Source organism: Eublepharis macularius, chromosome 5, assembly GCF_028583425.1.
Source record: "Eublepharis macularius isolate TG4126 chromosome 5, MPM_Emac_v1.0, whole genome shotgun sequence".
Taxonomy (NCBI): domain Eukaryota; kingdom Metazoa; phylum Chordata; class Lepidosauria; order Squamata; family Eublepharidae; genus Eublepharis; species Eublepharis macularius.
This window is the reverse complement of record NC_072794.1, coordinates 139,629,360-139,635,920: the sequence shown is the minus strand read 5'-3', so window position 1 is coordinate 139,635,920 and position 6,561 is coordinate 139,629,360.

Sequence of the window (6,561 nt, the reverse complement as noted above, 5' to 3'; positions counted from 1 at the left end):
TTTCACAGACAGACTACCAAGCTAGACATGACGGTCACAAAGCTGATTCATTGGCCATTGTGTAAAAGGTATAACTTGCCAGTATCAAAGAATTCATGGGAACATCAGGTGGAAAAGGTGCTAGAAAATGATCAAGTCAAGATCTTGTGGGATTTCAGAATTTGGCACCTTGAACATAATACACCAGACATACCAGTCGTGGGAAATCGAAAAGTCTGGATAATCGACACTGCAATTCCTGGGGATAACAGGTTTGAAGAAAAAGAACAAGAAAAAATGATTAAATATAGAGACCTTGCAATAGAAAAGATACGACTATGGAAGAAGAATGCAACAGTAATCCCCATTGTCATTGGGGCACTTGGAACCATCTCGAAAACTTTGCAGTTCATATGGAAAAACTCCAACTTTCTGACAGAACACCTACAGAACTGCAAAAGACGGTGCTACTTGGAACAGCGTACATATTATGCCGATATCTATTTGATACTTAGGTCTCTGGTGGAAACTTGCATCAGTTTAGCAAGGCCAATCAATAATAACAATCAATAATGACCTCTGCTTATTGTTGATTGTGTTTCAGATAATTTGAGTAATAATAACATTCAATTTATATACCATCCTTCAGGATAACTTAATGCCCACTCAGAGCAGTTTACAAAGTATGTTGTTATTATCCTCATAACAATCACCCTGTGAGGTGGGTGAGGCTGAGACAGCTGTGACTGACTCAAAGTCACCCAGCTGGCTTCAAGTGGAGGATTGGGGAATTAAACCTGGCTCTCCAGATAAGAGTCCTGCCACTCTTAACCACTACAACCAAGCTGGAAGACCTAGGTTCAAATCTCTTGTCTATCGTGCTTGGAACTTAATTCCCAGGCACATACATGGCCCTGGACCTGACCACTTTGGAGCTGTAACAGGAAGATAGGATCCAAGTGCTGTTTTCCGTGCAGCCTTTGTAACGTGAATAGGCCCTTAACCTCTGCTTGCTTTGATGACAGAACAAATCTCATACAGGTGCAGCATTCTTGGGTACCAAGATGTTGTTGTTGTAACAACAACAAAACAGCAGCAACAGCAACAATAATAATAGGACAACAGCCTAACTTGGGCATGGTTGAAGATGGGTGCAATCCAGAAAGAAACTGAAGGTCTGATCTTCGCAGCAGAAGAACAAGCATTGCAAACGAATGTTATGAAGGCCAAAATTCAGAAAATCAGTGAAAATCCAAAATGTCAACTTTGCCAGGAATGTATCCTATCTTATTTGTGAATGCAGCAAAATTGCACAGAAGGACTACAAAGCTAGACATGACAGGGTTGCAAAGCTGATTCATTGGTCATTGAGTAAAAAGTATAATCTGCCAGTATCAAAGAATTCATGGGAACATCAGGTGGAAAAGGTGTTAGAAAATGATCAAGTCAAGATCTTGTGGGATTTTAGAATACAAACTGATCGACACCTTGAACACAATACACCAGACATAACAGTTTTGGAAAACTGAAAAGTTTGGATAATAGACATTGCAATTCCATGGGATGCCAGAGTTAAAGAAAAAGAACAAGAAAAATTGATTAAATATAGAGATCTGGCGATAGAAACCACTCAACTATGGAAGAAGAATGCAGTAGTAGTCCCTATTGTTATCAGGGCACTGGGAACTATTTCAAAAAAATTTGCAACTTATATGGAAAAACTGCAGCTTTCTGACATAACACCTACAGAATTGCAAAAGATGGTGTTACTTGGAACAGTGTACATATTGCACCGATACCTGGCTGATACTCAGGTCTCTGGCAGAAACTTGTATCAGCTCAGCAAGGCCAATCAATGATAACATGATCTTTATTTATTATTGTGTTGCGTGTAATATGAATAATAATAATACATTCAATTTATATACAATCCTTCAGGACAACTTAACTCTCACTCAGAGCGGTTTACAAAGTATGTTGTTATTATCCCCACAACAACAATCACCCTGTGAGGTGGGTGGGTCTGAGAGAGCTCTGGAAGAGCTGTGACTCACCAAACTGGCTTTAATATGCGCAGATTCCATCTCACTGACAGTTTATAAGCTAGACAGCAGAAAACACGTATGTAAGGCTTTAGAATCATCATTGTGGTTAATGCAGACAATGTGTAGAATGCCCAAATCTAGACCTCTACATTCCTATAAGTAAAACATTTCCCTCTCGTCAGTGAATGAGCATTTGACTCTTCATACTTTACTGCCAATGGTCCAAGTGACTTCACTGCTATAACATCAGAATTTAATTGTCTTCTGCAAATTTGCACTTTAACTTAATGGTAGGTGTGGCATTCATTGTCTTAGATTTCACTAGAATGCACAGGGATTTTCCAGTTTAATTAGTGTACACACAACTTTCAGATTAAGGGCAATAAAGTGTGTATTATTATGTAAAGCCCTATGTGTAATGTTTATTAAGGGTTTCAATTGCAGCTCACCCTTTCCGAGAAGGGTTCCTCTGCCTCTATTGGCCGTGTGACAAGCAGAAATTCAGAGGTCACATTTTCTTCAGCAAACAGATGCAGTTATGGGAAACGGTAGCCCTGCTGAATTATTCTTCTCATGCAGCTGTTAGGTACACTGGTGCTTTATGAGAAGGAAATGGACTTCTGTAGGATCAAGCCAAATTCCTCTGCCCTCTTTTGATAATCAGTAAAGTAGTTTAAGAATTTAGCGTAACATTATTTAAGCAGTTACTCTGAAGAAATTGGTTCAATGGCCCCAAGGAAATATCTCTTGGCTGAAGCATTTAACCTTAACAACCAGATTTGGATGTATGTTTTAAATCTCTGTTTATTTTGACAAAACGGGGGACCAGCAAAGGCTTCTGGGGTACATCTTATTTCCCCACTATTTCCTCTTTCCCTTTCCTAAAAGCCCCCATAGCCTCTCTCCTTTGCCTGGTCTCCTTGCTCGTTCCCACTCACCAGCCAACCTCCCTTTATGCCCTGGTCATCAGTTCTTCTTTCTCTCCCCGTGGCAGTCTCTCCCTGGGAAAACTGTGCATGGCTTCAGCTGCCAGGCTGGATTATGGTCAGTTGCACAGTGGGGAACCCACAGGGACTTACAGAACCCCCGCTATATCTTTTCCTCTCACTATTTCATCTTTTCTTCCTCCTGGCAGCCACCATATCTTCAGCTTTCCTTGTTTACTTCTCATCTGCACTCTAAACAACCTACCTTTTATCTGTCCCTCATCCTCGGCTAATTATTTCATTTACACTCCCCACTTTTCTCCCTAATGGGGACCAAAAGCAGCTTACAGCTTTCTCCTCCATTTTAGCCTAAGAATAACTTTGTAAGATAGGTTAGGCTGACTGTAGGGTTGCCAGGCCTAGGTTGGGAAATTCCTGGAGATTTTGGGGTGGAGCCTGAGGATAGACCTCAGCAGGGTATAATGCCAAAGAGTCCACCTTCCATACCAGCCATTTTCTACAAGAGAACTGACCTCATCTGGAGATTAGCTGTAATTCCAGGAGACTTCCAGCCACCACCTGGAAGTTGGGAACCCTATGTGTGACTGGCACAAGGTAACTGAGCAAAATGGCAGAATGGAGATTTGAACCTGGGTCTCAGATCCTAGTGTGAAACTCTAACCATTAATACCACCCTGGCTTTCATGGGAGCACTGCAGTTGAACAGTAGCAAGAAGGCAGGCCTTGGTGAGTCATACAAGTCAAATCGTAGCAAGTAGAGATGGGCATAAACTGGGAACATTCCGAACCATGTGGTTCATGGGACGTCACGTTTCACGAACCACGAACTTTTACAAACTTGCCCCGGTTCACAAACCAGTACATTTGGTTCATGAAAATGTCACTTCCGGGTCAGCAGAAGGTCTGCAGATAGCCCATCCCCCCATTGCCTAGGAAACTGATTGATTGGTGCCAGGCTGGCTGCAGTGACAAACTGAAATACGAAACAAATAAACTGAGCTAAAATTCATCACAGTTTGTGAGAAATGAGCTCCCACAAACCTCTAGTTTGCGAACCACGATTCAGTTTGTATTTCGGTTCTTGCCCACCTCTAGTAGCAAGTCACCTGGCGGTTGCTGCTTAGCTTGATTCCATTAAATCCTCCCTCAAAGACCAAAACAGCTGTGGAAAAGGCCAGAGCACTCCCCCTACCTTTTATTGACAGAAACGAAGGGTTGACGTCACTCCTGAGAGTGATGTCATTGTGCCATGCTGAGAGTTCGCACCAGGAGGCCTGTTCCTGCCCTTTCCCCCCTGCAGGCCAGATGAGTAGTGGGGGGGGGATCCCCTGCCCCCACCAGGGAACGGGCAATGCTACAGAGGATATTTGTTTCTTAAAGCTATGGGTAGTGCTTCTTTTACTGGTAGGGGAGGAGGTTTAACCACCAAGTGCTGTCTAGCAACAGCCACTGAGAGACAAGCCACAAGTGACGCCTGACACAGGTTGGACACTTGTCAGCTTACCTCAAGTTTTGATGGGAAATTTAGGCATCCTGGTTTTACAGCTTGGCTCTCCATTACAGCTGCAAGGCCAGGATGCCTACATTTCCCATCAAAACTTGAGGGCAGCTGACAAGTGTCCAACCTGTGTCAGGCGTCACTTGTGGCTTGGCTCTGAGTTGGCCTTTAAACTACAGGTGGTACTTCTATAATTTTGGGTTTTAATCCCTCTTCCTTTCAGATGTTTCTACAAACCTGAGGCTTTTCTCAGGCTTGTAGAAAGACTTGTCTGTCCATGATTCTAGTCTCTCAATATAAGTCTCCACAGACTTGGCTACATTGAGAATTAGATATATAGATACTCTCACTACCCCTTCTTTCCAGAGAAAGGCTAACCATTTTTTAAGGAACTGAACATGAAGCAATCTTGTGCAGAGTGAGTGACATGTTGGGGTTAACTAGCTCAGTATTGACTACTTTGGTTAGCAAAGATTTTCTAGGGGATCAGGCAGAGTAAAACCTTAGCCAGTGACTGAAATCTTTGCTTAACTAGATATACCAGGATTTAAACTAGGACTTTTGACATGCAGAGCATGTGCTCCACCACTGAACCTTGGCCCATGTCCAATGTAATACCAGTATGCACTTCACTGACAGTAATGTGCTTTAACTTTCTCAACTACCTTGGATGAAAAGACATATAAGTCTGATTCATTACCATTCCCAGGTACACCAGCTCCTGTCCACATAAATCACATACTCTCATCAGACGAAGAGAGCTGTGGTTCTCGAAAGCTTATGCTACAATAAAGTTGATTAGTCTTAAAGTTGCCTCTGGACTCTTTACTATCTCACAACTGGTAACCGATGGTACAGATGGAGAACCTTTCTAATCACATAAATAACCACAGGTAAAGTTAAATCCATGATTGTAAAAATTAGCTCCAAGTCCTGAAAACATCCTGCTTGTTAAATTGTCCAGGAGGACATTTTTTAATAAAAGGAACAGAGTTGTATTGTCTGTGAAATTCTAGTCCAGTGATCCCTAATGTGATTCTTCCCCCAAACAAAAAGCCATTCCTGACTTGCCTCAACTTTACTAGTGTGGGGGAAAGCACCATGTGGCATCATCTTTGGGTCACCAGGGAACACTCATCAGGAAACAGCTGTTCCCATTATAGCAGGATGGAGGGTTTGCAGGACGGTGTGTCTAAAAACATTTTGTAATTGCCCTCTTTGGCAGCCATTTTGTGATTGGTCCTATTGCCCTATGGCAGCTATTTTATGGTAAAGTCCACCATGATTTCTCAAAGTGTTCTCAGGCCTAAAATGGTTAAGGATCCCTGTTCTACATGGACTTCATTGTGTTTTTCATTATATATGTTATACTATTTTGTTGTGATGTTCTCCAATTTTGCAGTTCTACTTCACTGTATATATTATACTGTTTTCTATTGTGTGTAGTATACTGTTTCTATCGTATTGTGTAATCTGCCCTGAATCTCAGCAGGAAAGGTACACTCTTGCCTTGTATCCTCCTACATTCTCTTCCTGTCCCTTTATCATAAGTTTTATTGCTCAGAAGATTTTCACACAGTGGCACTGACCTGTTTATTGCAGTGGAGCAAACTGCAGTTAAACAGATAGTTTACAGGGGGTGGTGATAGGACAGCTGGCAACCATAATAAAAACATTCCATATTCCCAAGGCCTGCTTTATATCTCTTGAGCTGTATAGATTAATAGGACAATGGGGGAAGGGGTCTTCAGTGGCTTTAGAAATCACAGGAATGTCAGCAGGTGAAGTTCCCCCACACTGATCTACTGAATTTCTGCTTGTCTATGAAATTGTTAAAGGCAGGGCTTTTTTTCAGCGGGAACATGGTGGAACGGAGTTCCGGAACCTCTTGAAAATGGTCACATGGCTGGTGGCCCCACCCCCCTGATCTCCAGACAGAGGGGAGTTTAGATTGCCCTACGTGCCGCTCAGCAGCGCGTAGGGCAATCTAAACTCCCCTCTGTCTGGAGATCAGGGGGTGGGGCCACCAGCCATGTGACCATTTTCTCCGAGGGCAACCCACTGAGGTTCACCACCTCTTTTCCCAGAAAAA